This window comes from Trichechus manatus, unplaced genomic scaffold, assembly GCF_000243295.1.
Source record: "Trichechus manatus latirostris isolate Lorelei unplaced genomic scaffold, TriManLat1.0 scaffold00112, whole genome shotgun sequence".
Lineage (NCBI taxonomy): Eukaryota > Metazoa > Chordata > Mammalia > Sirenia > Trichechidae > Trichechus > Trichechus manatus.
Genome location: NW_004444048.1, coordinates 5,232,045 through 5,253,153, shown reverse-complemented (window position 1 = coordinate 5,253,153; position 21,109 = coordinate 5,232,045). Strand labels below are relative to the sequence as shown.

Genomic DNA, 21,109 nt, shown 5'->3' with positions numbered 1-21,109 from the left:
AAGTTAGAGGGTTGACATGTTGTGGGGTTGTTAACCAATGTCATAAAACAATATGTGTACTACTGTTTCATGAGAAACTATTTGTTCTGTAAGCCTTCATCTGAAGTGCAATAAAAAAAAATAAAATAAAAAGTACATTTCTAAGAGAAGTATTAGAGAGACAAGTTCAGTCATTCCTAGGTGCCACAAACTACATGGACATTTTGCTTCAGTTTTTACAACTACAATATCTTTTTCCTGAAAAAACATTCTTTTTATTTAAATAGAGATAAAAAGTAAAGCACAGGGAGGTTGATCACCTAGACACTGCCATACTATTAGTGGCTATTAGTCTGAAATTACAAAATTCTGCCCCTTTTAATTATTACCTCCTTATACTGTCAGATTTTCTTAACAGTGAGCCTGCAGTGCCAAACATGAAAACCTGGAATTCTGATCATTCTATTCCATACCCATAACTTATGAAATGCTATTGACAATAATGACATATAATTCATAATAATTAACTGAGCATTAGTTATATACCAAGTAATATGCATTTTATATACATTATCTCGTTTGCCTTTGATCCTGACATTAACCCTAAGAAGTGGTACATACTGTTGATATTTTACAGTATAAAAAAAAAAAATGGGGCTCAGAGAAGATATATATCTTACCCAATGTTATACTACCAAAACAAGTCTGTCCGACTTAATAGCCCAGGACTCTGCACCACTGTGCAATATTTTCTCCCCCAAACCACGTGAGGTAGATGGGCAGGTACTGTTTTCTCTATTTTAAAGGTGAGAAAATTGAGAAGACTTGCCTAAGGTCACACATTTAAAAATGGAGCCAGCATTAGGCTCTAGCACTAGGCTCCTAGTCCAGGGCCCCTTCCACTCTACCTCTAATACTGAACCTGTTCCATGAATTAAATCATAACCATTCAGCAAAGTACAAAATCTTTACCCTTGTTTAAAATAAAAAAGATAAACGTACAAATAAAGAAGAAAAAAAAATCAAACAAAATGGCTTTCTCAACAAAAGCATGAAGGTCAGGGTTTTTTAGTTTAGTTTTTTTTTTAAGCCAATGAAATTTCTTTTAGGCATATCAATTCCAGCTTTAACTCAAATCATAAAAGGAGCTAATTTAGGAAGTAATGCTTTTCAGTTTTCTAATCTGTGGAATGATTTCTGTTTTCTGAATATTTCTTTGTGTTTCTTTTACATTCCACATTCAACTGTTAATGTTTTCAGCACTTATTAAACACTGAAAAAAAGTTAAAGAGTAATCTTCTGCTCCCAATCCACAGAGAAAACAATGTCTACAATTAATCCTTAGAGAACCTATTGCCGTAAACAGCAAGCAGGTGCAATATTTCTCTGAGGCACTGAGTGAGGGATGAAACAGAGGAGAAAGAAACATGAAAAACAAACCATGGGGGGTTCATTTCTTCTAAGTGACTTACATCTTTTAAGCATTTGGCTGATGACAAGATGATCCCACCCTTGAATACACGGAAGTTGCACCCAGTCTCACAAAGCAAAGATTCAATCACCCCAGACAGAAGTCTGGACTTCCCTCCAAGACAAATATGGTAATCAATCTGTGTGATGCCTTGAATCTAGCTAATTAATTTGCAATCCTTTATTATGACCATACAAAGGAGGGAAAAAGAGAGTCCTTCCTTGAGTGGGAAGCCGTAGAGGAAAAAGCATAACATTTAAATCCCATTGCAAAGTTTTAGAACTTTTCCATTAAGATACACACCCTAGATGAGTCATCAGCATAATACTCTACAGTGGATCACCTCAGTCCTAACTACTATTCCTTTATGTGGTCCTTCGAAATCTGTGCTAACTCTATAGTCAAAACAGAATTGGTACGAAGCCATATCTTGTTTCATTCTTTTAACTTAGTCATTTAACCCTATAATTTTTAGAGCAAATGTATTGACCTTAAGTACTTAATCTATAGCTAAATGAATAAACACCCAGAAGTAGCCAACCATCTAAGCGGGAATAGCAACCTGGAGAAAAGCTCTTCATGAACCAATGAGAATGTTTTGAATCCAAAACAAAGATTAGGAGGAAAAAAATTCTTTTAGCCTACAGTGAATGAGTGGGCACTTTTCAAACATGTTTACCTATTTTGCAAATAGCTGTATAAGCTGCTATGCTGTAGTCTTTTAGGATGGCTCCATCTCAAACTGATAGTAAGTATCTAAGCTCAAATCCCAATTAGAGCCCTCTGTGATATTTTAAAAACCATTCTCTACTGACTACCCTCCAAATATCTGCATATGGCATGTGGAGGACTGAATTAAAGCATATGAATTTCCTGAAATCTTTCATAGGACATCATCCACTCACAAAGATTCAAAGCTGTTTGTAATGGGTGCCTGATCCACCATACACTTCCATCAGGCAACTGCAGCTCCAAGCTTTGCTCCTACCTTAAAAGTACTTGTCCCTACCCGCCACACTGAAAATATGTTTTCCCATTTTCTCATCATCACATTAAACAACAAAAATTTTTAAGTGAATTCTTCTCTTAAAACTAAAAATTATTATTTTTCTATATACCAAGTTGATAAGTATCTTATGAATGTACCTCTAAAACTCTGCAACTAGATTTCCTGAGTTTGAATCTCTGATTTCATTCTTGCTAGCTGTGTGATATTAAGACAAGTTACTTCATCTGTCTAAGCCTTGGTTTCTCAGTGTTCAAAAAAATTGTTGTGAGTTAATACATGTAATGCGCTTAAAACAGTACCTGGCACATGATAAGTAGTCAACTTGAGGAAACAATTATCATTATCATCACTATCATCACTATCGTCGGCTTTACAATCATGCTGTTAACAAGCCCCTTCTGCCATCCTTCCAGTAGGTGGGAAAATCTGTAAGAGATAATTACCCTACCCACTGCCATGGAGTAGATTCCAACTCATATCGACCTTACAGGACAGAGTAGAACTGTCCCATAGGGTTCCAAATCTGTAATTTTTATGGAAGCAGACTGTCACATCTTTCTCCCGCAGAGTGGCAGGTGAGTTTGAACCGCTGACCTTTCGGTTAGCAGGCGAGTGCTTAACCACTGCACCACTAGGGTTCCTTAAGACAGAGCGAATTAGGACCTCTAAACTACTAAGCTAAAGAAAATAATACATTGACAGTTTGGTCAACAGGTCACATATCTCAAAGAACTTAAGTCTGTGATTAAGCATCATAAGAACTCAACTATAATAACAGTCTAGGATTCATTTGGATCTCTTATAGGGACTTGTTACAGATTTCAGTCAGTCTCTAACTTTAGCATTAAACTTTCAGAATCAACAAGCCAAAAATATTCTATCTTCAAAATAATCATAATAGATTTGAAGAGACAGAGGTATCTACAACTAAGTTACAACATGCAAAATAAAATTATAGCAGTCTGTAATAGGGGATTAAATGGGTTAATCTTTCCTGGTGTTAAAAAAAAAAAAAAAACTGGAACAGCATCAGCAACAAAAAAGGGTACTGAAGACTGAAAAGTTTTGGGTTATGAAATATAACATATGCACCATGAGTATATCATTGTTATGAATATGTAGAGTATTTGAGATTTTACATAAAACTTAGTTTATATATATTAAAATACTAATACAAAAAAGAAAATCTTTTAGCATCACAGAACTGAAAAAAGCCACAAATTAGCAAAAGATATTCACAACACATAAAATAAGACTGAAGTTGTCAAGGATTTCATTTTACTTGGATCCACAATCAACACCCATGGAAGCAGCAGTCAAGAAATCAAAAGACACACTGCATTAGGCAAATCTGCTGCAAAAGACCTCTTTAAAGTGCTGAAAAGCAAGGATGTCACCTTGAAGACTAAGGTGCACCTGATCCAAGCCATGGTATTTTCAATCACATCATATGCATGTGAAAGCTGGACAATGAATAAGGAAGACAGAAGAAGAACTGATGCCTATGAATTGTGGTGTTGGCGAAGAATACTGAATATACCATGTACTGCCAGAAGAATGAAAATATCTGTCTTGAAAGAAGTATAATCAGAATGCTCCTTAGAAGCAAGGATGGCAAGACTACAGCTTACATACTTACATACTGAGTTCAAGACAAACTAATTCACAAGGAGGAAAACAGCAGTGATATAAAGCATCACTTGTCCAACTGTGCTCTATAGAACATTTTTTTCTTGGAATATCTGAGGAAAAATGGGGTCTGAGGACAACATAAATTTGGGAAAAGTTGAGTTATACAAGTAAATCTCCTGAGGAGCAGAATTTCCCAAACTCCTTGACTCTGGAATTTTTTTACATGGCCATACTGCTAGGCCTTGCATTTCATATAGGACAATTTAAGAAATACTTCATAAGACAGATAGAAGAGTGCTCCCAAGATTGAAGTGAAAGCAGGAGAGAGATAAGCCAGTAAAATGTACCTAGATATCCAAGTCTTCAGAAGCTGACCTGTCCAATCCAGACCCTGGACAGTTGGGATCAAAGTCCATAACCAGATAGATATGTGTTATATGAACATAAGCACAAGCTTTTCTGTGATTCCGTGGGGACGAAACAAGGTATGGGCATAAAGTGCAACAGAAGAGATCCATAATGTTACTAGTTTACATTAAAGTTATGGTAGACTAATAGGGGATCTTTGGTTGGATACGTAGAAAAATAAAAACAGAAGGTCTTACTTGATGTTGGTAGAGTTCAATGGAAGCTCCCAGCATAGAAATCTATGTTTTAAATCGGATCTCTCAGTTTCCATTAGTCTTTCTGTAAAAAAATTTAGGAATTCTCCAATTTTCTACTGAAGTTTTCTCTAGGTACAGGAATCTGAGAACTGGATCTGAATTTTTTCATAATGTGCTCTTGTTACCATAGGAAAATCAAATGATAATACCCTTTGAAAGAAAACACAGACACCACATGTTTATTTTAAAAAGTTATCCAGATGTTAAATGGGAACCTAATTTGCTGTGTAAACTTTCTATGAAAACACAATAAAATATTTTTTTTTTAAAATTTTCTCTAGACCACTATTATAAATTTTTGCACATAATGTCTCTTGGAATTTAACTCCTGTGTGGCAATTATATAAATATTAAGGAAAAAGTTGTTAGACACAATGCCCTGACAACTGAAATATGTTAAAATATTTGAGAAGAGCCAAACATCTGTCTCTCTAGGGACTCAGACTGGAAAATGTGGTAGTGCCAAGGGGTTCCACCTGGTGAGGATGCAGACTGTCTTCTTCAGAGGGCTTCTGACAGGGTAGCATTCATGACCTTGGCAATTTACCACTGCCCAATCCTCAACCTTTCAGGTTCAGAAATTTTATTTTATTAGCATCAACAGCTCCACTGTTTAGAAGCAAAAATACATTAATGACGCTTCAGTAGAAATCAGAATACAAGTGAGGTTTACTGTAATATTACTAGTAAAAGAAAAAATTTTGGAAGCAATCGAAATGTTCAGTAATACAGCTCTGATTAAATAATGATAAATCCAAATGATGAAAAAATGCAGTCCTTTAAGAACAGTTTTCTAACAGTAATTAATGACATGGGAAAATTATCATGATGCAATGTTAAATGAAAAAAAGCAAGCTATAAAAGTGTATATAGTGCATAATCCTAAATAAATATATATGTACATACAGTTATATGTATATATTTCTTATGCCTTTATACATGTATGAAAAAGCCCAGAAGGAAAGTCACCAAAGGACTATTAATGATTATCTTTTTTTTCTTTGTAAGTTTTTGAATTTCCAATTTCCTAAAATAGTATTATGTTCCTTTTATCACCAGAAAAAAAATTACCTTTAAAGTAATTTCAGTTAACATGAATACTAGGAACTCTTCAGATTGATCTATTAGAAGCTATGCATGAATGCCAGCCCTTGAACCTCTGTCTTTGAACTCTCACAGAGAAGTCACCCCTTCCCATGGCTTTGAGTGACAGCTTTACAAGACTGAGTAACACCCCTGAATTTTCTAGCCCTGTCTTTTCATCCAGGTTTCTAGTCACTATTTCTAGCTGTCTGAACATTTCAGCTTAAACATCTTACAGATAACTAACATTAATTACGTCCAAAAGTAAACTCATAACTTTCCCCCCATAGCCAATCTTCCAGCAACCCCATTCCATCCATGGCTCTAACCCTTTCCCCAGTCAGAAAGCTTGGAAGCAGCCTTAATTCATCTCTTTCCTGTTTTAAATTCATCACTAATCTTTGTCAAAATCTCTCTTCCATCCCACCTTACTCTTCACTCTCACTTCCATCATGTATTGGTCATTGCTCGTCAGTAACATTACTGTACTAGCACTGAAGCAGGCCTTCCTGAAACCATTCTCTCCCATCTCTACATCAGTGTTCCTCATACAGAATATGGATGACATCATTCCTAGGCTCAAAATTTTCTAAAACCTTCCCTTTTCTGGGTGCAGTTATATTTCTGGTTCATATGAGAATGCTTACATGTTCCTACTTATTCTTCCCATCCCTTTCTATCACCTTCTGCCTGACTGGAGCTATACAAAATCTATGGGTTGAAATCTTAAATATTTTGCTACATTTCAGAAATGTGCTTGTAATTTTCACTAGTATGAGAAGTGTGTTGGAATGGAATACTACGCAACGATAAAGAACAATGATGAATCCGTGAAACATCTTATAACATGGAGGAATGTGGAAGGTTATAAGATGTTTTGAGTGAACTCAGTCCCAAAAGGACAAATACTGTATAAGACCACTATTACAAAAACTCAAGAAAAGGTTTAAACACAGAAGACAACATTCTTTGATGGTTATGAGGGTGGGGAGAGAGGGATAGGGCTATTCACTAACTAGAAAGTAGACAAGAATTATCTTAGGTGAATGGAAGGACAGCACACACTACAGGGGAAGTCAGCACAACTGGACTAAACCAAAGCTAAGACGTTTCCTGAATACAACCAATCATGTCAAGGGACAGAGTAGCAGGAACAGGGGTCTGGGGACCATGCTTTCAGGTAACATCTAGGTCAACTGGCATAACAAAGTTTTTTACGAAAATGTTCTGCATTCCACTTTGGTGAGTGGCATCTGGGGTCTTAAAAGCCAGCAAGCGGCAATCTAAGATGCATCCATTGGTCCCAACTTGCCTGGAATAAAGGAGAATGAAGAACACCATGGACACAAGGAAAGTATTAGCCCGAGAGACAGAAAGGGCCACATAAACCAGAGACTTCATCAGCCTGAGACCAGAAGAACTAGATGGTGCCCGGCTATCACAATGACTGCCCTGACAGGGAATACAACAGAGAGTGCCTGATGGAGCAGGAGAAAAGTGGGGTGAAGAACTCAAATTCTAGTAAAAAGACCAGACTTAATGGTTTAACTCAGACTGGAGGTACCTTGGAAGACATGGCACCTGGGCTCTCTGTTAGCTCAAAACTAAAACCATTCCCAAGGCCAACTCTTCAGACAAAGATTAGACTGGACTGATATTCGTGAACAGTGCGCTTCTTATTCTTAGCTCAAGTAGTTACGTGAGATTAAATGTGCAGCTCTCGTCCGGAGGCGAGATGGGAAGGCAGAGGGGGACAGGAGCTGGTTGAATGGACACAGTAAATCCGGGGTGGAAAGGAAGAGTGTGCTGTCACAGTATAGGGAGGGCAAGTAGGGTCATAAAACATTGTATGTATAAATTTTTATATGAGAGACTAACTTGAATTACAAACTTTCACTCAAAGCACAACAATAAAAAAATAAAAAGTGTGTTGGTTTCTGTTTCCCTATCGGCTCAATTCTAAAAACAGACACAGGTACACACACATATTTTTTTACTAACTCCAGAAATATCTGATTAAAACAAATGGCCATTTTTAGCATAACAACACACACAGTGTATTTTCAGATAGGACTACTGTCAGTTGAACTTAATCCTAAAATATGGCACTATGCCCACCAAGTGGCACCTGGAACAGATGGCTACAGACACTTGACCTCTTTTAACTAAGTGCACTTATTCCACCATCCCCACCTGTGCACCTCTCCTGCCATTCTGCAAGCCTTTTTCTTCTCCTGTTTTTTATCTTTCACTTTCCTCCCAGTCGTGTCCATAAACTTTAATTATCACCACTAGTGACACTAAAGCTAACACAGCTGCTAACACCTGGCCTAGAAATACAATGGACATAATTTTCATTGAAGTCTACCATTAACTTTTTGACTGTCCTTAGAAAACAACTTAACTGTACTGTCTTTCAGTGGCCCAATCCACAGGGTAGAGAAAATAAATAATTCCTATAGAAAGCAGATCTACGTGAAAAAGAAATTTGTAGTGTTTTTTAGCTCTAGAAGGCTCCTGTAGGTTACACGTACAAAGATAAGAATTATGATTTACAGATGCAGATCTGTGAACAACAAAAAAGGGAGTAAACTATAGATAGCATTTGATACCATTTAAAGTGTGGAGTCATACTAAGTTATTAACTTGTATTATTTTAAAACATAAGAGTTAGAGAAGATGACATATCTATCTCAAGGTTAGAACCAGAATGAAAGGACTTCAGCACTAGGTATTACACCTCTGAGAAATTTTTAAGGACTCCATAAAACCTTACGGGAAAGGTAAATAATTACATCCTTACCCTAATCCCCTCCTCTCAGGGGAAGTGCTCTTGAAGCTATGCTTTGATGCCGTGTTCTCTTTATACAATAACCTTAGTGGTTCTAGGCATTCATCAAAGAAAAGGTTTTTAGTGGATTTCTTTCTCTCTTTATCTCTCTAGCTGATGGCATCATTATAATTTTTCTAATTTCACAAAATGGAAGCAAGAGACAATTTATCACTGGCAGAATACTTTCAGACTGGGAGTGGGAAGCAAGAGGCACCAGGGACACTTCCTTAGAAGTGTAATAAAAAATAAGACTAGATAACTAGTCTTAGAAGAACACAGAGTGCGAAAGCTGGATGAAATGAACATAAAAAGAATATGGCAAGTAAAAAGTCATTTTATTAAAACAAGTTCCTTTATCCTATTCAGCCTCATGTTCCAACACTGAAACCATCCAGCAGCTTGTGCTTCCTGAACATGCTTTGTTCTCTTCTATGTCTGTGCTGTGACACCCTCCCACTGCTTGCTGGCCTGAAAAACTCCTACCATTCTTCAAGTCTAAGCTTAAACACTACCATCTTCTTAGAAAGCTTCTCTGATTCTCCCATACAGGGGCTCATTTTCCTTAGGGGCTCCTCACACCGCTACTCCATTATAGCTTCTGTGCCCTATTGCAATTATTTCTATACTGTGTATGCAGCTCTGCATGCGCCTGCCTGCTCTCTGAGGGAGCCTCATGTATGTCCTGGTACACAGCTTGCACGTCCTAGGTAATTCAGAGTGGAAGAACTCCCTAAGCCTCATACCTTAAGGGGCATAACCCATCAATCCAAGTCTCTCCTTTCCAATCCCACCACTGCATAGTAGGACTTCATTATCTATCTCCTGGATAATCTAAATTAGTCTCTTCATTGGTCTTCCCATTTCTAGTCTCTCTTCCCTTAAATCCAGTCAATATGCACTACTGCCACAGTGATTTTACAAAGTACAACTCTAAACTTACCATGTTGGGCAGTGTACTAGACACAGAGAATGAAAAGCTGAAAAACACCTGCTCCCTCAGCTCATTGGGCTCAAATCCAATAGAGCAGAGATAGGTAAACAATTAACACATAATTTATTAGGTGTTACAGAGATAAACTCATCTCATGCTAATCCTATGATTGGCATATCCTTCACTCTTAAATGACCAATTCCTATTTCATTTCTCACAGAAAGTTTTCCTAATCTCTCCAGCTAGAAGCAATCTCTCCTTCCTCTGAGCCTATAATGCCCTGTCCTCATCTCTTTCTGCTTAAATTATAGCTGTCTGTACTCATACACTTTGTCTCTTACTGGACTGAAATGTTCTAAGTGGAAGGGCAATACAAATTACTCATCTCGATTTTGCCACAGTACACAGTGACCTGCAAAGAGTTGATAAATTTGAATTATGATAATTAACCTAACTAAAATGTTATGAGTCTGTGATTCCTTCAGGATTTGCCAGTATTAAGAATATTAACAGGTCAAATCCATGCAATTCAGGACTAATATGTTTCCACTCTAGCCACAAAAATAGAAAAATTCTACTCGTTTGGCTAGATCATAGATAACATATAAAGACTGTCCTCAACCAGACTGGAAAGATGTGTCCAAATAAAATGGATCTCTATTGTAAAAACACAAAAAAGAGCAACTCCCTAGTGCTATAAACCAGGCAACCAGCCTCTGTTGACAAACACAGGAAAGTCAGGAAGGACAAACATGGTGTGGAGTTTCCCTAATGGGGGCAAGTCCATGGGCAAACACTTAAGTAAAACTTGCCATAGCTTAGTAAAAATTAAATCTAAACAAGATACTAATACAGTTGTTGTCGAGCTAGTGACCTACTCATAGTGACCCCATGTGTGTCAGAGTAGAAAGTGTGCCCCATAGGGTTTTCAATGGCTAATTTTTCAGTAGATCACCAGGCCTTTCTCCCAAAGCGTCTGGGTGGACTGGAACCTCCAACCTTTCAGTTAGCAGCCAAATGTGTTAACCGTTTGCACCAGCCAGGAACTGGTAAAAGATATATTTCCAAAGTGGATCATTAAATAAGCTCTCTGACCTCTCAAACAATACAACTTTCAGAAGTAAATATTTACAGTTTATCCATTCTTTGTTCACATACAATTTCCTGCAAAAGTGCTACTGTAAGATACCTCATATCAAACCTTGTTAGCATCCCCAATTCTGTAATTTTTTATCCCTCCTCCCACCCTGAATTCCTTAATCATAACTGGTTTAATTAGAATGCAAGCAGTTGAGTACAGGATGAGGTAGACAGCAACTTAACTACTTAACTACCTGAATCACAAGAATTGAGAAGGACTTTTCAAACATAGGAGCCCTGGTGGCGCAGTGGTTAAGCCCTCAGCTGCTAACCAAAAAGTCAGTGGTTGAAACTCACCAGCCGCTCCATAGGAGAAAACATGTAGCAGTCTGCTTCCGTAAAGATTACAGCCTTGGAAACTCTATGGGGTAGTTCTACTGACCTACACGGTCGCTATGAGTCAGAACTGACTCGACGGCAGTGACTTTGGTTTGGTTTTCACATGTCATGATTAATATAGAACTAACATTCCAGCTTTACAATTCTGACAAAAAAACTAAAGTTCAACGCTCAAAAGTATAATACATTTTAAGAAAATGCTGTGATATAATGATATTCAGGTACTCCTCATTGGCTTGAATTAAATCAGAACATTTGATTACATAATTTATTTCAGCATTAAAATTGCTGGGGACAAGAACCGTGTCTCATCAACTAATTCTGTAGAGTCCTTAGTAAATACTAAAAGCCTATAGCAACTTTTAATCTACCAGACTGACAAGTGTGTTAAACAAAATGTTCATGTTAGAGTCAAAAGGTTCAAGTTTAAGTTAAAGCTCTGCATCTTATTTTAAGATCTCAGACAAGTCACATAATCTGAGTTTCTCTCTTCATCTGTAAAATGGGTGTAATCTTAATATTCTCACTTTATCCTCACTACCCACACCACATGATTGCTATGAGGATTAAGAAAGAAAACATGTTAAAAATGCTTTGTAAAACTATAAAGCACATAGAAATACACAGTGTCACTAGTATTAGAATAAACCTTAAGTTCTTTTCTGTAGGAAATCTGAATACAGTTGAATTATTTCTGAATATTTTTCCCCAGGAGAATTTATTTTTGACATGCAAAACTGTAAAAACTCCTAAAGGAGAAACTACTCAGAAAAAGTAGGGAGATGGGCAAAATAAGAAAGAAAACTCGGGCACCACTAGAGGGAGGTAAATTCAGTAATAGCAAAGACGTTTTTGTAATAAAATAAAGCAATGCAAGAGAAAGCAAACCTGAATTTAGGGATCAATTTCTAACTCTACCACTTACTATCTACCTGTGAGATCCTGGGCAAGTCATTTCACTTCTTTAGGCTCCAGTTTCCTCATTTACAAGTAGATATAGTAACTGCGAGTATTAAATGAGATAATATGAAGGACTTAACACTACGTCTGATACATAGTAAGTGATAAGGAAACGATACTGTTCAAACCCACCTAGCAGCTCCATGGAAGAAAGACCTTGCAATCTGCTTCCAAGACGAGATCTGCTTCCACAAAGATTACAGCCAAGAAAACCTTATGGGGCATTTCTACTCTGTCACATGAGTCGCTATGAGTCGAAATCAACTTGCTGGCACCTAACAACAACACTGTTGTTGACAAAATTCTTATTAGACCTGTACCCATCCATCAGGAAGAAAAAAGGAGCTAAGAACATGTAAAAGGGGAAGATGGTATGCAGTTATCATGAAGAGCGTTAAGATTATATATTACCGTGGGTTTTGAAGACAAAAAAAAAAACAAAACACTTTTTATATTAAACATACAAATTACTTATGTGTCTACAGGATCACTGAGGAATCTAGAGAACTTAAGTCAAAATCTCCAAGTCATAAAAGCAGAGTAGCAATGACTCTGTGGAGGGAGAAGCCAGACTCCAGCAAAATGTGCTTATTAATACGTATACAGAAACTTCTGTTTCCAAACTTTCAATTTTCTAAACTTTCACAGACAGAATGAAAGCTAGGCTCCATAGCAAAAGCACAGTCACTCTGCCAAAAATAGATGGTATTAGCAATCGTGCACAGTAATTTTAGTTTCTGCCATCTTGTTTTTTATTCTGGGGAAGTGTGTCGTATTTGTTATTGATTTTGAGGTGTTAAAATTATTAATTCCATCATATTAAGTAACTGCAAAAACAGTAAGAGTGTTCTATGAATTAGGAAGTAGAGGAATAGAATCCTCTCCTGAATAAGATATAAAGATAGCCAATAATTGGATAAGGTAAGAAAACAATGCATACAGGATTAGAGACTTGTATGTGAAAAGTCTATGCCTGTGCAATCAACAAGAATCAGCAAAAGACAAGGCAAACAGGAAACCTGTGTGTGAAGCCAGAGAATCAACATCAATCTGGGTTGCCAAATGGTCTGGTGTTAATTCAGGACAAGGTAAGGAGCTTACTCAAGAATTTAAAAGCCACAGACAATTGCAAAGGTTGGAGGCCTGTCTTAATTTATACATCAGTGTGAACTGCCAGGTCATCAGTGACCCTGTAACTGCTAAGGTCTTCCTGAGACCTGTGCAGAGATCATCTATGAGGAGGGGTTACTTGTCTCAGCATATTTTAAAGGTAGACAAAACTACTCCCAAAATTTTATATTAGCAAGGAGAAAGTAAGAGTATGCATGGCTTCTCTTTGATGAACCAACTCACACTCCTTTTACTAAGAATAACTTTTCAAAATCAAAATTGTACTTAAGAGAAACTTGATTTTTTTAATGACAAAACAAAGTCAATTTACAAGCATCTCAATGAAATTATGAACTGAAGATCCCGAAAATTTTGTCAATCAGAGGATGGGAAGTGGAAATAGTAAACCATCACTATTAATTTACACTGCGTTAAAAAATTTTTTTATATTTTATTTTGTTTTGACTTCTTTGTTTTATTTTAATAATATAAATATATGGGCTTTAAATCCTAGCTTCAGTCCTGCTGCTTTTCCCATTAGACTTTAAGCTCCTCAGCCATAAATTATCCTATTGTAGGGTTTTCTAGAACCTACCCTACTCAATCAAGGAGAGAAAACATATTATATTCATTCGCAAAGACTATCCCTCTGGAACGCTACTAAAAACTAAGAATATGGTCAATGGGGGCATTGAAAGATCTTGCTAGACAGGTAAAGGTAGGCAGTATCCCTCCCACCTCTTACCCCCTCTGCATCCTATGTCCAGATATACTTTTTTCCCTAACCTTTAAATCCAATTAGATTCACTCTGATTCCAATACTTAGATAACCAATAACAAATGTGGACTATCCCTGAAACTTCATAGATAAAATTAATTGGGCCATTCATTCAACAAGCATTTAGTGAATAGGTCTATACCATGAACTGTACATTTCTATAGCATCTTTGGAGCCCTGGTGGCACAGTGGTTAAGAGGTCAGCTGCTAATCAAAAACGTCAGCAGTTTTCAAACCAGGTGCTCCTAGGAAACCCCATAGGGCAGTTCTACTCTGTCCTATAGGGTCACTATCAGTTGGGATTGACTTGAGGGCAACGTGTTTGGTTTGGTTTTTTTATAGCACCATTAAAGCAGCCCCAGTGGGGCAGTAGTTAAGCACTAGGCTGCTAACCAAAAGGTAAGAAGTTCAAACTCACCAGCCGATGCTCGGAGGAAGCTGTGGCAATCTGCTTCCATAAAAATTACAGCCTTAGAAACCCTATGGGGCAGTTCTACTCTGGCCAATAGGGTCCCTATGCGTTGGAATCGACTCAACGGCAATAGGTTAATGTTGCCGCTATTAGGTGCTGTGGAGTCAGTTCTGACTCACAGCGACCCTATGTACAACAGAAGGAAACACTGCCCAGTCTTGCACCATTCTCATGATCGTTGTTATGTCTGAGTCCATTGTTGTAGCCACTGTGTCAATCCATCTCGTTGAGGGCCTTCCTCTTTTTCACTGATCCTCTACTTTACTAAGCATGATGTCCTTCTCCAGGGACTGATCCCTCCTGATAACATGTCCAAAGTATGTGAGACACAGTCTCGTCATCCTTGCTTCTAAGGAGCATTCTGGCTGTATTTCTTCCAAGACAGATTTGTTCATTCTTCTGGCAGTCCATGGCATATTCAATATTCTTTGCCAACCATAATTCAAAGGCGTCAATTCCTCTTCGGTCGTCCTTATTCACTGCCCTGCTTTCGCATGCATATGACTTTCGCATGCATATGAGGAGACAGAAAACATCATGGCTTGGGTCAGGCGCACCTTAATCCTTAAAGTGACATTCTTGCTTCTTAACACCCGAAAGAGGTTTTCTGCAGCAGATTTTACCTATGTAATGCGTCATTTGATTTCCTGACTGCTGCTTCCATGGGTGTTGATTATGGATACAAGTAAAATGAAATCCTTGACAACTTCAATCTTTTCTCCACTTATCATCATGTTGCTTATTGGTCCAGTTGTAAGGAATTTTGTTTTCTTTATGTTGAGGTGTAATCCATACTGAAGGCTGTAGTCTTCGATCTTCATCAGTAAGTGCTTCAAGTCCTCTTCACTTTCAGCAAGCAAGGCTGTGTCATCTTATAACGCAGGTTGTTAATGAGTTTTCCTCCAATCCTGATGTCCCACTCTTCATACAGCCCAGCTTCTCAGATTATTTGCTCAGCATACAGATTGAATAAGTATGGTGAAAGGATACAACCCTGATGCACACCTTTCCTGACTTTAAATCACGCAGTATCCCCTTGTTCTGTTTGAAGGACTGTCTCTTGATCTATGTACAGGTTCTACATGAGCACAATTAAGTGTTCTGGAATTCCAATTCTTCACAATGTTACCCATAATTTGTTATGATTCACACAGTCCAATGCCTTTACATAGTCAATAAAACACAGGTAAACATCTTTTTGGTATTCTCTGCTTTCAGCCAGGATCCATCTGACAGCAGCAATGATATCCCTCGTTATCTTTTATTTCACAATCCCAAAGAGCTTTCAAAGTTCCACAATATAAAGTATGGGTGATTGAACTTCTCTCATTTTATACATGTACAACACTCATCTCTCAAAACCTTGTTTCAGCTATTACAAATTTAGCTGTTGACAGAAATAAAAATGAAAAGGGCCATTCAATCATTAATTAAACCTCAACTTCACGATTCAATCCAAAGTATACCCAATGCCAGTGGTCAAAAAAATTACAAGTCAAAATATGCAGTGAGTCAAACATTTCATTGGGCAAAGAAGTTATGTTAACTTCTAAATCCTTATGGGTATGCTAGTGAGTAATATAGTCAAATTTATCAGAAGTGCCACTCAATGGTTACATTTAATCTGCACAAAGAGCAACTTCCAAAAATGGACTCAATATCTAACATACCCAAGATAACTTAGGTACCTGGGTTATCATTGCTTTGGAGCTCTTTTTAGCAGTTAAGCACAGGAATACAGGATTAAGCCAGAACGCCTGGGTTGGAATCCTGCTTCTGCCACTTACTAGCTGTATGACTTTGGTACCTCAGACACCTCATCTGCAAAATGGGATAATTAAAATACCTACTCCATATGGTTGTTGTGAGTATTAAATCCAGGTAAATAAGTAATACATGTAAATGGTTTGGCAGCAAGCAGCATTATGTATATAAATTTTTCCTTATTAACACTGTCATATGACTAAACCCATTGCTGTGGAGTTGATTCTGACTCACAGGGACCCTAAAGGATAGAGTAGAATTGCCCATAGAGTTTCTAAGGCTGTAATCTTTACAGAAGCTGACTGCCACATCTTTCTCCTGCAGAGCAGCTGGTAAGTTCAAACTGCCAACCTTTTGGTTAGCAGCCAAGCTATTAACTATTTCGCCACCAGGGCTTCCTTATCATAGAACTACCAAAACAAAACAAAACCCACTGCCATCCAGTCAATTCCGACTCATAGCGACCCTATAGGACAGAGCAGAACTGCCCCGAAGCAGAGTTTCCAAGGAGCACCTGGTGGATTCAAACTGCTGACCTTTTGATCACCCAAATCATCTATGCAAATGCTATTTCCTATTCAAAACCTTCCTTAATTGGTCTAGTAGGACTTAATCTTTTCCTTCTTGGCTTCCCCATAAAATGCATTTGTATCATAGTTATTTGAATACATTTCTTTCCATTAGAATACAGATTCTTGAAAACAGAGACCACAGCTTACCTGAGTGTACTGGGCAGGGAACATTGTTCATTGTTGCCCTTCATTTTTTTTCCCTCTAAAGGTTCTGAACAACAATACTCTGTCAATTAGTAAACCTTTACCCGGAGACAGAAGGCTTATGTAACCAGTGCACTTAAGTATTGGTCATTCCTTGCTAAACAGTCTCTAAGACTTAAACAAAAACTGGGAGGGCAGAGAGGTTCACTTGTTTTTTAACAGATGGCCAAGGATACCTTTTAAAATTTATTTTTTTAATTTTTTATTCCTTAAAAGCTTGCTTTGAGCTAGCGAGCAGCCATCTAAGATGCATCAATTGGTCCCAACCCACCTGGAGTAAAGGAGAATGAAAAACACCAAAGTCATAAGGAACGTATTAGCCCAAAAGACAGAAAGGGCCACATAAATCAGAGACTGCATCAGCCTGAGAACAGATGGTGCCCGGCTACCACCAATGACTGCCCTGACAGGGAACACAACAGAGAGTCCCTGGATGGAGCAGGAGAAAAGTGGGGTGCAGAACTCAAATTCTAGTGAAAAGACCAGACTTAATGGTCTGACTGAGACAGGAGGAACCTCAGAAAGCATGGCCTCCGGACTCTCTATCAACCCAGAACTAAAATTATTCCCCATGATGTTAACCAATGTCATAAAACAATATGTGTACTGACTGTTTAATGAGAAACTATTTGTTCTGTAAACCTTCATCAAAGGTTCAATTTAAAAAAAAATTATACTGCAAAACAAAAACAAAACTATTCCCCAGGCCAACTCTTCAGATAAAGATTAGACTGGACTATGGGACATAGAACGATACTCATGAAGAGCGTGCTTCTTAGCTCAAGTAGATACATGAGACTAAATGGGCAGCTCCTGTACAGAAGTGAGATGAGAAGGCAGAGAGGGTCAGGAGCTGGTTGAATGGACATGGGAAATCAGGGGTGGAAAGGAGGAGCGTGCTGTCACAGTATAGGGAGAGCAATTAAGGTCGCATAACAATGTATGTATAAATTTTTTTATGAGAGACTAACTTGAATTGTAAACTTTCACTTCAAGTACAACAATAAAAAGAGCTTGCTTTGATTATCTCATTCAAAAAGTCCACGGTGCTTTGTACAATGGCATAATTTCTGCATATGTCAATTCTAACCTAACCATAACTTGCCCATCTGCTGATTTAATGTAATTCTAGGGATGGTAGATGACAATATGCTTGCTTGATTCACCCTACATTATTTATGTAAAATTAACTCATTTTAACATTACACTGTGATGCAAAGCTTTCTGGCTTTGGTTTGTGCCCTTTTTTCCCTCTTGTTAAAGTACCACCAAAAAACACTCTCTAGAACAGAATTTCAAATTCTCATGGAATCCAGACTTCCTGGAGCCACTGAGGCCAGACGACCCCTGTAACTATTATCCTGAGGAAACCTTTAACCTAGAACCAAAACTACCTCCTAAAGCCTAAGTAGAAAAGAATGTCTGCATTAAGCATTATACTCTTTTAAAAAACTGTCTACATGTGATCAAATTGACAACTCCAAAGGAGAGATGAGAAGCTTAGGGAGGCAGTGAGTTTGTGTTAATGATGGTGAAATAGTTTGGGAAAGGTGGTACAATTTGAAGAATCTAACCAATGTCACTGAATTGTACATGTAGAAATTGTTGAAGTGGTGAATGTTTTGTTGTATATCTTTTCACCAAAACAAAAAAAAGACTCTAGCTTGTCCTGGATCACTGGGAAAGCACCTTTTAAAGTGTGTCATCTAACTTCAGAAACACAATGATACTGCCCTAACTTTGAGACAACAGAACTTTTCTGAAAACAAATGGCTGAACTGAGTCAGTTGCTTTAATTGTCATCATTTTCTAGAAAGTACAATTCATTCTTTGTTCTTATACTGCTCTACCTTTTGAAATTAGTATTTTCAGCATAAAAAAATGCTGAGGACACCTATTTATTTGCACAAATATTCCTAGCCTCTATTCTGAGTTTTGACTTATTTTAAAACAAACTCTCAAAAACAACAGGCTAGTGAAGAATTGCACCCACTTAATGTGGTTTTTCTCAGTTTAATTTCTTCACCCCCCAGTGCCAGGGCCTTTCAAGAGTACAAAACTACATCCAACTTTGTTTCTCATTCTAAACACATCCCATCTAAATGGGAAACATTATCAGCCGTCTTAACAAGGAGAACACAAAGCCAACCCAGGTCAAACCCAAATTTTTTTTACCCATTGTACTGCTTTTGAGATCAGGATTTTTCAGATAAAAGTAGTCTGATGAACCAACACAATGAACAAGTATCATCATAATTTATCATCTCTCCCCCCTCAAAGAATCACAAAAGTGGCTAATTCACATACAATACCTCTCAGCTACTTGGGAGCTGAGTATAATAAGCTTAATTGTTTTATATATCCGGAGGCATACAGAGAGAGAAAGGCTAGTCAAACACAAAGCAGTTTCCATTGTTTTATATACATACATGGCTTAGACAAAACACTTGCGCTGAGGTGAGGAAAATTGGGCTTATAATCCTGCTTTAAAGTAAGGAGACCTGACAAGTTTAAAGCCTCCCCATTCCCCCATCCCGAAAAAAGACAAGGTCTCACTCTTCACTCCCCACTTCACAACCAGGAGGCATAAATTAAAACAAAGTTGTCTCCTCAGATTTTAACAGTAATAAAGTTAATACCCAGGCCTTTTCCGAGTAATTAGCTTCTACCAAAACTTATCGCAAGTTACAGGAAAGAGACGAGAGTGTTGATTCTGCATTTTATCAAGTGAGGAACAACAGCATCACACTTTTGGACAAGCCACTACTTACAGCACACACCGCCCCTCAACACACACAATTTCTTTTTATAATCATTGCTCCAAACATAGAACCCGAAAAACGACCCCAAAACAAAAGTAGCATCAGTAAACGGGAGGCCACTGGTTTTGAAAATAGTTTGTTCTTTTGCTGTCAACCTGGCAACTTTTTAAAGGTGAAAGGTCCCCTACTTAACCGGGTACAATCTTTCCTATTTCCAACCCAAATAACCATTCCTGTTTGTCCCCGACACTAAAGGTGAAAAAAGAGAGTGGAAGATAATGATGCTAAAAGGAAGGATCTACGGTACCAATGGAAGGGACAGATTAGACTTTAAGACTGGTTTTGAACGTTCCATGGCTTCAAAACTGGACGGCTTTACTGTGTCTATCGGAGAAATGTTCAGCAATCTGACGCATCAGATTTTAGGAATGGTACCAAACACCCCCACAATTTAAGAGCCGTGCCTAGAATCCTTTCTGTCGGTGACATAGGCTAGAGGGCACGGGACGGGAGAGCAGGGGATGCCAGGAGACGATCCGAGACATTTGTTATTGTTTATGAAGCGCAGGCAGGGACCAGGAGCGCGGTGCTCGGGGGCAGAGGAGTGGAAGGGGAAATGAACAGAGAAGGACAAAGACTCCTCCCCTGGTTCGAGGCCACCTCTCCGGACAGACGGGGCGGGTAGCACCCCGAAAAACAGGAGGGCCAAGGCCGTCGCCGGAGCGTCACCGGAGACACTTCCAGCCCCGAAATTAGCCCGGCTTTCCCTGGACACCCAAACACAGATAGGATTTCCTCCTGCTCGCAGAGTTGGGGCTGGTGCCGCGAGCCCAGGTCCCCCCGCCGCGGCTGCGGAGCTCCGCATCCCCACACTCACCTGCCTCCGGTCGCGCCCGCAGCCCGCTCAGCCTCCGCTCGGACCGCAGCCGAGAGGCAGACCGTCCGCTCCTTTTTCCCTGCTCCGCCTTCGCCCCGCCCCTGGAGGTGGGTCCGGCTGCCGCGCCGGAATCTCGGGACGGCCTCCTTGAATTCTCGCGAGCCTTTCCTCCTTGGCTTCTTGGTTGGACCAGTCCGCCTCGGTCGTGACGTCATACGCACCACAGACGGAAGTGGTCTTCTGTCGTCAACGCTAGCCCCTGGCATCACCCGCTTCCTCCTGGTGAAGGCGTGACTGGCCTTGGCGAAGCTGGCCGGTAGATCGTCACTTCCTGCTGCCCCAGCCCCACCTCACTGACCTCTTCTTCCCTCAAAACTGGTTTAGGCCTCTCTTGAGAGTGAAATTGTGTGTTGTGACATTAGTCACATGTCCTGTCGTTAGAGTTTTTCTCAACACTTAATGCAATACAAAGAATGTTAGAAATAGAAACTTAGAGATAATCTCCTTGAATCCACACATTTAACAGAT

General features: G+C 38.7%; 1 protein-coding gene across 1 annotated transcript in view; it reads right to left on the bottom strand.

Moving 5' to 3' along the window:
- The window catches only part of STK38L (serine/threonine kinase 38 like), an 89,727-nt gene extending 68,964 nt beyond the window's left edge, over positions 1-20,763 (bottom strand). Inside the window, exon 1 of the mRNA XM_004383599.3 lies at positions 20,582-20,763. The gene's annotated coding sequence lies outside the window, so the exon portion shown is untranslated. The remainder of the gene's footprint in view (positions 1-20,581) is intronic.
- Between the last annotated feature and the right edge of the window lie 346 nt (positions 20,764-21,109).